The sequence below is a fragment of the Alosa alosa genome, chromosome 13 (assembly GCF_017589495.1).
Source record: "Alosa alosa isolate M-15738 ecotype Scorff River chromosome 13, AALO_Geno_1.1, whole genome shotgun sequence".
Classification (NCBI taxonomy): domain Eukaryota; kingdom Metazoa; phylum Chordata; class Actinopteri; order Clupeiformes; family Clupeidae; genus Alosa; species Alosa alosa.
In genome coordinates, this window is record NC_063201.1 from 22890176 (window position 1) to 22899352 (window position 9177).

A 9177-nucleotide genomic window follows, 5' to 3' on the forward strand; every position below is an offset into this window, starting at 1 on the left:
CCATGTACACTAATCCACAGGAGTTAGGGTTAGGGTTATATGTACAGCTTCTCTCCACACACACACACACACACACACACACACACACACACACACACACACGTGTCCTACAGTCTCTACATCCCAACACGTCCTTGACTTGCACGCTTCCATTTTCTGAAAGTGTAATACAAGTGGCAAGGGCTCCCTGTAGGCAATGGTGCATAAGGAATGTGCAGTGATACTAACAGAGGTTTTAGTCAAAACATGTGTGAAAACCCAGCAGCAGGTGACTATGGCCGCGTCATGACTATAAAGCTCATCAGCGAGAGAGATGAGGAGGCCAGGTTGAAGTCAGCTGTGAAGATATCTTCCAAGAGAGAGGGAGTCTGCAGGGGGGAGGGAGAGAGGGATTGGGGGAGGTAGGGGAAGGAAGTAGCTGTATTATTGGAGTAAGACAGTGGCTAGCCATCACTGTGATACTATTTCAGACAAAATGAATGGTAAAGAAAGCACATTTATTTTTAGTGCAATATGTATAGCTGAGCGTTTTTAATTATGTGTGTGTGTGTGTGTGTGTGTGTGCGTGCGTGTGTGCAGTCTCTCTCTCTCTCTCTCTCTCTCTCTCTCTCTCTCTCTCTCTGTATGTGGGAGAGAGAAAGAGAGAGATAGATGGTCCAGTTTTCACTCATCACCACTTTGAGTGCTTTCTTAATGTGACAACATCCAAAGGGTGGGATATCACGGTCTCTGAGGTGAGAGATCAATAGACAGAGAGAGAGTGGGATGGAGGGAGGTGTGGAGAGGGAGAGAGAGACATGTGAGTATAAGAGAGAGAGAAGGGGGGAGAAAGAAAGAAATAACAGGAAGAGAGGTGAAGGGAAAATGAGAGGAGAGAGGGAAGAGAAAAAAAGAGATAAGAGACAGAGAGATCTGATCAGTAGCAGCTGGCAGCAGGGGATGCAGGGAGGCAGCCAGAGCAGCACTCCCCCTGCCAGGCTGCCGTGGATAGGCCAGACGACTCACTCACCACCTGCTGAGGTCAGGAGTGGACACACTGATGGGCAGAGAGAAGTAGGCCTGTCATACACGCTGTTCCATAATAAATCAAGTTTTCAACACAAATTCAAATTCCACCCGAATTTCTCTTCTCTCTCTCTCTCTCTTTCTCTCCTCCATTCCCCTCAAATCTTTATCGTTTTGGGTCAAGGACAACAGTCAGGCCAAGCAGTCAATTGGAGACAATGAAGTGTCAGATGTTTAACTGTCCAAATGTCTTATTTCTAGTGTCACCTGTGCTGCCATTTTAACTTTTTCAAACAGAGAGGATTCTTTTGGAGCGGTATAAGTATAAGTATAAATACTTTTTTGATCCCGTGAGGGAAATTTGGTCTCTGCATTTAACCCAATCGGTGAATTAGTGAAACACAAACAGCACACAGTAATCCCAGCGCAGTGAGCTGCCTGCTACGACGGCGGCGCTCAGGGAGCAGTGAGGGGTTAGGTGCCTTGCTCAAGAGCACTTCAGCCGTGGCCCACTGGTCGGGGCTCGAACCGGCAACCCTCCGGTTACAAGTCCAGAGTGCTAACCAGTGGGCCAAGGCTGCCCCATGCGGTAGCCATGATCAGTCCTGTGGTCATGGTGACGAGATTAATACAATGTCTTCACAAGGAGAATTTCAAAGATCAGACTTTTTACAATTCATTAGTTAAATATCGTCACTGGGTGTGCAGTGATGTCACTAAATTCACTTCACAAATGGTTCATAATCCTTCCTGAAAAGCTCAGTAAAATTACACCATTTGATAATTAGCTACTCAAATTTCCTCAAAAATTTTTCCTGTGGAAAAGAGGGTGGCCTCTCACTTAGCTTTATTCAGTTCTCAGTCACTTCCAGTGTTGCCGTAATGCAGATAGGTCAGAGGTTGTGTTATGACTATTCCATGGCTTTGTGTAGCAACGAGAGAACGATGGCACACAGGGGGAAGTGCAGCATGCCTCGGCAGGATAATTACCAATCTGGAGTGGCATGGTAATCTCTCAAACGGCAACGCTCTGTGAAAAGTAATGTATTCAAACGCGGCCCGTGTAATTCCAGAAGTTCAAAACAGGATGTGCAATGTCAAAGCGGTCTGTGGAAAACACTATTTCAAAAGCACCAACTGAAGGTCAACCCAATTATCTATGATGGAAGCAAGGTCCCCAGCCCAACGCATACATTTGCTTTCAATCTGCAACACACATGGGTGCACACATACACACAAACACGCACATCCACACACACACAAACACGCACATGCACACACATGCATGCATGTGAATGAAGTGGAGGTGTGTATTTGGGGCTGCGGTGGGTGAATGATCTGTCCGGTCATCACCCATCAGCCCAAAGTCGCTGAGACAAGTGAGGACACTGGCTTCATTACAAAGGGGCGATGTGTGTGTACAGTGTGCACAGAGAAGCTAATATGTGTTTGTGTGTGTGTGTGTGTGTGTGTGCATGTGTGTGTGCTTGTGCTTAAATATGTGTCCACACATGTGTATGTTTGTGTGAATGTGTGTGTATGTGTGTGTGTGTGTGTGTGTGCGTGTGTGTGTGTGTGTGTGTATGTGTGTGTGTGGACACCAGTTAGGGACACTTGTATTCCAATGGTGACCTATAGAGGGGGTGATGTGGAGTATAATCTAGCCAGCATCCCCATCCCAATCACTCATGCTGTTATCTCATCCCAGCAGTTGTTGTGTGGTGCGATGCCACGGTAGTGGCCATCATTAGAAAGCATTAGACTTTCGTTTGGAGCAAATCGGAAGACAGATGAATGTGGTCCTCTCCACGCACTTTTTTGAAACGCTTCGCTTCTGGTAATTGAGGCGTTTGACACCCTTTCAGCCTTCCGTCTCTGTTCCTTAATTCGTCTTCTGGAGTGGATGGAGATTTGGATGCCTCGTCACCTGCAGCAAAGACCGAGCCAAAAACACATACACTCACACATCAAGGTGCAGCCTGTGTGGGCATTCATCAGCCCCAGTTGATGGCCCCAATTGATGTAATCCCACTGGGCACATTGATGAGTTTGATTTGATTTGAAATGTGATAATTATGCTTATGTGCAGAGCATGCATTGACTGCGGAAACCATTTACTCTCATTTTCTGTCTAGAAGTACCAATAACTCTCTTCTCTCTGCTGAAAGTGTCTGACTGTATGTGTTGTGTGGGTATTATAAGTAGGGTCATGGAATAGTACAAAGACGTGAAAAAAAAACTATAAGCACGTAAACACCCATATTCCACAGGATTCCATTGTAATTTGTTCTGGCTGGGTGGGGGAGAGGGAAAGGTGAGGAGAGATGAGTAACGAGTGTTTGCTAACCTCTGTGAGAACAGAGAAAGGACACCAGTTATTACATTTGCACTGATCTCCTCTGTGTGGGGGCCAGGGACTCCGCTCCCAGAGGAAAGCCGGGCTGTGGAGATGCTGTGTGGAGCAACACTGCCCCCTATGGGAATGTTTATGTATTGCCAGGGGCTTCTGTCCATATTTAACAAAAAAAGGCATGGTTTGAATTACTGGGGTATTGGGGGGGTTCAACCCCCCTAGATGAGACTTGGACCCCCAAGGGATGAAAACAATAGTTTGGGGGGTACTGAAAAAATGTAATAAAATGTAATGTTATCCAATATTGCATGTAATTAAATGCAGTATTACCATCACATACCAACAATTCAGGATATAATCTAATGAAATACGATTTTCAACCTTCACCCCCATTGGGCTGTACCATTTCTCTGGTACGTTCAGACTGTTTTGTTTGCTATGATATAATACTGATGAATTAAAACAAATGCACAGTGTAGGCTGCAAAAGCCTGATACGAATGGGTTAACAAGCGGTGGCCAACTGGCCATACATTTGTCTAATATTTCACTGCCTTTGTAACATAGTGATAGCCAACCTTAGAAAAACATTGAGTAGCAAGATCGCTATGGTTTAACCTTAGGTCTCCCTTCCACTCAGCGGCCACGACCATCGCTGCTGCTTAGCTTAAAAATCAGGCCTACAATCACACGCCATAGGAGGAGTTCCATAGATATACTGACATGGGGAAAGGTTTAATGAGGCTATGTGTCATTTTGTGCAATTTCATTCTTAATGTTTTAACAAGAGGGAATTTGCACTAATATTCAGGGAATTTTGCATGTAGATTAGTGGTTCTCAACCTTTTTTACGCAAATGCCCATACATACATAATTGCAACATTACCTGCAGTTTGTTTGAAATGCTACGTGAACATAAAATAATCAATTGGATGTGAAATGCCTTACCTCATTGCCATTTGTTAGAGATCAGCCTTTCTTAAAAGCGTATTGCTGCACAAACGTTTTGTGATATAACACCAGGCGCACAATGCACTAGCCCAATAATTTTCAGTGTCCCGCCGGCGGGACGGGACGGGGCCTGGTGCTATGGCTAAGTTGTGTTTCTAAGGGATATCAAGTGACCTAGAGGGCTGAAATGTGGTCAGTTCAGTGATGCTTGTAATCCGGCAGAAAGAAAAAACTATATTCTAGCCTCTGTAACTCTTTGTCAGTACATCACACAGTATTGACTGTTTCCTACGAAAACTACAGGTTCTCAGCTTTCTGAGGTCCAGCATTTGATGGTTGACCCTAAAAGAGGTGGAAAAATGCCCTTGTAAATAGGCACAGTGCAATTTCAGGCAAAAACTTTCCTACGAAAACTACAGGTTCTTAGCTTTCTATAGAGGTTGAGCATTTGATGGTTGACCCTAAAAGAGGTGGGAACAATGCCCTTGTAAATAGGCACAGTGCAATTTCAGGCAAAAACTTGAATTTTTACTGAGATCAATGTGGCTAGGCTACATGATATGAAATGCCTAGGCTAAACAACGTGAAGATATTTGTTTTCCAACCGTAAAACAAGTCATTTTTTTTATTTGATTGATGTTTTGCAGGCTTAGGCTATCCAAGAAAAACGAATCAAATGAACCAAAGTCTGGCCTGGTATTAGGCTATAGGTGAACTTGGCTACTAAACGGGAGACTTTCTATGGCCCATCTGTAAACAATTATGGGTCTTAAATTTAAGTTCTATGTTTGTCATTTCCATACTTTTGCTCTGCATGCATTCCCATGTTTGCATTGCACTGCTATACCAAAACATATTTGACTGTGGCGCGCAATTTTAAGCACGGTGCGCACCTTAAAACAGTGTTTACCCAATTTCATCCCTTCCCATAACGTGTAAGGTAAATTGTAACCTGACCCTAGCCAGATGAATTTCGCTCCGCCTAGCTCCACTCATCCATCTGGAACCGATCCATTGAAGTGTTGCTTCAGAAGGCTGGGCCTAATCAAAAAATGCTTGCATATGATTGAATAAGCCACTTGTCCGTGATCTATTGACGTGCTACTTCAACCACTCACATCGAAGCCAACCTGTGACGCTAATAACAGTCTCACAGTCGCTTCTACGCTATGTCACATCTATGAAACTCCCGCCCTGCGTCCTGATTGGCTGTACCATAAAAACAACTCTCAATGGAAGAGGTCCCAGATGGATGTGAGTGAAGCTAGGCGGAGCTAAGGGGAACGAAATTCATCTGGCTAGGGTCAGGTTAGGTAAATTGTGCTTGCTAGTATGATTAGTTTATTTTAACTTGTCGGCCAGCCGGCCAGCCTAGGTCATATGGCCTATATTTCGAAGGAAAATTGACTGTGAACCACAAGTGTGAAACCATGTGTGTAAACCTATATAAAATGGAGAGTGACGTCACCAGTCGAAATAGCGGTACCCCCTGAAGCTCACGGTATAATTCGAACACTGAAAAAAGGTACAGTACATCCGATCACCTGTCTTTAAACATTTGTTTTCCAAAACTGCTTCATGCACATTGTGTTTATTTGTATCATGTCATGTCATGCACATTTATTTGTACTTTCTGTTTTTAACACTTTCAATTTGCTTCAGTTTGTTTCATATGTTTTGAGTAGTTTTTATAGTTTTATTGATGGCTTTTGGTTCTTTCTTGCCTCCCAGTCTAGTCAAATTGTAGTTTTGTGACAAAACAAGACCCCACAGAAAGTAAAATATTACATTGCCACAGCATAGTTACAGTGAGTCAGTTAAATTAGATTAGATTAGATTAGATATACTCAAGTATATTGTATTGTCTGTTCCAAAAGGTTAAAGATTATTTTCTTTGACAAGGCTCACATAAAAAAAAAAAAAAACATTCACACAGACATAGAAGACAGGGGCAGGGGGTTTTGTAGGGAACCTTGAGTGTTCATTTGGTGTTATTCAGAATGGCTATTGCAGAGGGGATGAAGGATTTCTTGTAAATGTTTTTTTCCGGGCTAGTGGTACCTTATACCATCTGCCTTATGGTAGTAACTGGAAGGAGTGGTGGAGGGGGTGGGAAGAGTCCTCTGTGATCAGGGTTGCTTTCCTGATCACTGAGCGACTGTAGATAGAGGGGGTTAGGGGGGAGCCAATTATTTTTCCAGAATGATTTATTATGCGGGAGAGTCTTGTTTTATGTTTGATGGTGAATTAGTTGTACCAGCAGGAAATGCTGAAGGTGAGAACTGATTCAATAAGGGAACGTTAGACCAAAGTTAGAGTGTTCTTGCTGACCTGGAAAGTTCAGAGTTTTCTCAGCAGGTGGAGACGTTGTTGTGCTTTTTTGTATGGTGTCCATGCATGTGCTTTGAGTAGGACAGACAGGTGTCAATGTCTGTTCCCAGGTATTTAAAAACCAGCACCTTTTCCACTGACTGACCCTGGATGCTGAGTGGCTGGGACAGAGGTGGTACTTTTTTGTGTCACATTATGTTACACTATATTACTTTAAACAGTGCTATGGTCTGTTAGCTTTTATAAGAGATTCTTTAGTAAAGCCTTTAATACTACTGTTACATTCCTTTGAAGACAGCAGAGAGTGCCCAAAAATGATGTTTTGCTCATGACTGTTTTGAATTTCCCCTTGGGGATCAATAAAGTATCTATCTATCTATCTATCTATCGACTGTGAGGCAGGAGGTATTAAGCACTCTCTTGCTGAGCATGTATGAAAGAATATGGTCGTTATCTGTCGATATCTGCTGTTATGTAGAGGCCACACTTTGTTTCATTACACATCAATGGCATTACACATCTGAGGCATGACCAGCTGAAGAGGACTCAGTGCGTCTCCCTGTGATGCCACTGGCCGTCTCTGAGGGTGTCTCTTTTACCCCACACAGTGCAAACAGCAATCTTCAAGGGACACACACACACACACACAAACATCCACCTCATATCAACTTTTGAACACCCTTGAGATCACACACACCCTTGAGGTCTCACAGAGATCAAGGAAAACGTGCACTGTGATTGTGGTGATTGCAGATCATTCACTACAATAAGCACATCATATACCTTATTCTTACACTGTTTTGCATGCAGTTTCTCTTGGTGTGAAAATCTAAAGGCTGTTTCAGTGAAAGACTCTGTTGAGTATAACACAGGACATATTTCAGATGTTAATGGTTGTGAAATTAGACACACTGCTTCAGGACTGTCCCATGATTCTTTTCACCAAGCTTTATTTCTGCATCTTGATCGCTTCAGCACCACCAGGTCAAAGTTGGGTCTAAGTTGAACTTAACTTTTGACCTGTATTCCCGATTTTCGAAAATGAGTTACTGTTTGAATCCTTCAATGAAACAGAGTTCAAAGCATCCCATCATGTATACAATTTTTTGCCATGTTAAATTTATTCAGGAAGAAAAAACACATGCAAAAAATCAGACCAAGCTACCCAAAAGTTATCAGATAGATTTGTAATTTTTTAAGTATTTTACTTTCATAGCCACTCAAAATGGACAAACTAGTGGTGAGTTCTCTGCACGCTTTCATGCATCAAAACTAAAATTGGTACATGGACTCCGGACCCTATTCTGTCATTTTGACTTCATATTGACCTGCACTGCAATCAGCATAATTAGCAACAGTAACTGTTGATATTTTAGGATAGAAAACTTGCTGTGATATGCCAACTTGTGACATCAGCCTAATTTATATGGCCGCCATATTGGATTTTATCCAAATCTTTTAAAATACTTCACAGGACACAATATTTGTCCATTATTGTAGCCTGGCCCTGCCTACCTACTATCTCTGCTCATTTTTATCTAATTGAGATACTAGTCTCGCCTCTTTCAATGCACTAGTGTTTCCAACAACCCCCAAAAAGGGTGGACCAAACAGCAATGAAAGGGGTGACATTGGTTTCGAAATCAAAAGTGGCAGTAGTCAACCATAGCAGAAACACCTGCAAACATTTTTAAAAAATGCAATTGGAAGAATGTGTAATTCATACAGCGAAGGTAAATGCATTGCTTCCTGACTTCCAATTCGATGTATTACCAGTTTGCAAAGGCTATGAATCTCTGATCAATGTGATTGGTCAGGCTGGACCAATGACTTCAAAGTTAACGCAAAGTAGACGCCCATTACAATGCTGGGATTTTTAAACATTCCCTAATGGAGAGTGCCCAGACTCTCTTCACAATGATCACCAACATTTGCACAATTGATTTTCAGAAGCTTCATCAAGCCATTTACATGGCACTTTGCATATTTGAAAGTGTTTGCCTATAATAGCCAATGGAAGTCTGCCAAACAGGAAGTGACCTTATATCTCAGCCTTTACATCTCCTTACATTTCAGGCTTTATATCTCAGAAACTTGCTGTGAATGTTTATAGCCACAGGTCTGATGTAACAACATTGAACTGCCATGCCAACTCATTGCATGCCTGTTGATCTGTTGAGCCTGTTGATCTGCTTGTCCCCCTCATTGCTGCTTGCAGCTACATTTGTGGGTGTATTTGTTTTTGTTTGATCAAAATAAGGCTGTTATGCTTTGGCATTAGGCAGGTTATTTCAATGACTAAGAAGCCTCAGTTAAATAGCATGATTCAAGCAAGCAAATGCTCTGAGCGGAAAACTATATTTTGTCACAGTCCATGCCCATTCCTCTCCAAAGGATGTGAAATATAAATCTGCCTGTGATGGAAAACCCATAGAAAACACATTCTCCTTGATAAAAAGATGCACAATGGCTAAACCTGTATTGTGAAGCCAAATACAGCAGGAACAAAGAACAATTTGTGTCCCATGTACCAACATA